Raw genomic sequence first — 2,171 nt, 5'->3', positions numbered from 1 at the left:
CCTCTGTGGTGTTGTTCTGTCCAGAGAGCAAAGGTGGTGCAATGGTAGAGAACGGAAAAGGGGATTTTTTTCAGTGAACTGCAGGAAATCTTCCCAGCAGCTGCTATTCACCTGTCAGCAAGGAAGGAATTAAAGAACAAAGAGCTGAGCTCAACAAAAGTACTGAAATCATCAATCTACCGGAGGCGAAAAAAGGATTCCAGTTGAAGTGACACCGTTTTTTAACACTGAGGCTAAAGAGCAGCAACGCTGTGAGACAGAGGATGGGACCTGTCACAACATGGTGTGTGGGTATTGTGTCATGAAATTCAGTGGAAGCAAATGCAAGGTAACATGTTGTTCCTTCCTACAAATGGATTTGGAGTGAGCTGTAATCCCAGGGGAAAAAAGATCTTCAGCCTTTCACAGGGTTCTGGCAATCTAAGACTGGAAGGATGGGCAAGAGTTAACCCTCTGCTGCCAGGGAGTGGCTTGGCTTGGCTATTTGTTAGTTCGTATTTCTAGGGGGACATTAAGTCCCTGGCTTTCTGAGTCCAGGGTCTGATTTATAAGGGCTGGCAAGATCATGTCCTGTCTTTTTGCTGACTGAAAGTCTCTGGGTTTATATCTTAGTTGACTGCACTGTTCCTATTGCTTTGGACACCCCCCAAGCTAGCCAATTTAAAATATTCCTTTATTTAACTAAACCCTCCTGACCAATTATGTGCTGTAGTTGCTGCCCTCGGGCTTGATCTGGTGCCATCTTCCTGATACAGGTGTGCCAGGAACAGAGGGATCACAGTGGGATGGTTTGCTGGGCTCTGCCTAGTTGACTCACAGCTGTGTCCTGGACCTGCAGCCCCAAACTTGTGGTCCAAAACAAAAATCAAAACCAAACTCTTTCTGGGATGATTTTTTTTTATATCACATAAGCAGCACAGTGGCTGCCACAGCCCTGCACATACACCACAGAACAGACTGTAAGCTGGGCTGCAGCAATCCCCCTCAGCATGCCAAGGTTACCCTTGTCCCTTACCTCCAGCTGCATGAGCAGGAGCTTGGCTGACTTCCACTGACTTGCCTAACACCTTGGTGCACATGTCCTAATGGACTGGAATTCCCAAGTGCTGTAAGCTTGGATGCTCAAAGTTTTTTCTTATGAACAGGTAAAAGTTGTTCACCATAATTTGTTCTGTGAATTGCACACTTGCTATTTCAAATGGAATTAGTCTCATTAGTTTTAGACTGACTGATAAAATACTTTCAGATTAAAAACCGTTGTGGTAGAGGAACTTTGAATCCATTTTCCTGTGCAAACACCTGGAATCAGCTCCAATGCTGTCTCTGACCCAGCTGCCTTTGCTGGGTTAGATTTTCCTTGTACTGACAAAGGTTATTGCAGTTCTGCTTGCTAAAGTAGCTGTGGAAAGCAAATCACACGTGCAAATCATAGCAAAATGAATTCCATTTATTCTTTGACAGACTACTGGTAGGAAAAAGATGTCTGGCTCTAAGTTTAGCTACCACTGCTAAAGGAATTCCAGTGATGACATCTGTTCAGAATACAATGCAGGCAGGAAGCAAGAAAGCTGAATGTTCCGCAGTGGGAGAAGGTGTGCGATGGCATTGCATAAATCTGATAATCCTCACTGGCAGTGAGTCATCAGTTCTGACCATTTATTTCTCAAAAAATAATAATCCTCTCAACTGAAGACAGGGATAAGGCTTGCATATAATTGATAACAGTATGAAACTCTTTAATTTGCAAAGAGCAAAGCAATAGGAGACAGGCCTGAGGTATTCAATGCTGGTAAACAGACTGGCTGCAATGCCCTGTTTACCTTTGCTAGGTTAGAGAACAAGAAGGCACTCGTTGGACTTGGAAAGGCAACATTTTCCAGTGGAGAAAAGGAAAAAGTACTGCATTCAACTCAGGGAGATCATTGCCACAGGATATTGCTGAGGTAAATAAATCTTATATTACATTTTGATACAAAAGTCTTATTTGCAGCATTGCTGGCTAACCTAAAACAACCGATCTATGTTCTGGAGAATCAATGGATTGCTAAAGAGTCATTCTGGGAAGAATTACTAAGCTAAATTAAAAATAAAATTCTGGAGTAAAATGGAAGGGGGACAAGCCTGTGACCAAAAGAGGGACAGCTGATGTCACACGGTGGGATCATGGCTCA

Source organism: Corvus brachyrhynchos, unplaced genomic scaffold (genome assembly GCF_000691975.1).
Source record: "Corvus brachyrhynchos isolate BGI_N302 unplaced genomic scaffold, ASM69197v1 scaffold10, whole genome shotgun sequence".
In the NCBI taxonomy this organism is placed as follows: domain Eukaryota; kingdom Metazoa; phylum Chordata; class Aves; order Passeriformes; family Corvidae; genus Corvus; species Corvus brachyrhynchos.
This window is presented reverse-complemented; position numbering follows the sequence as displayed.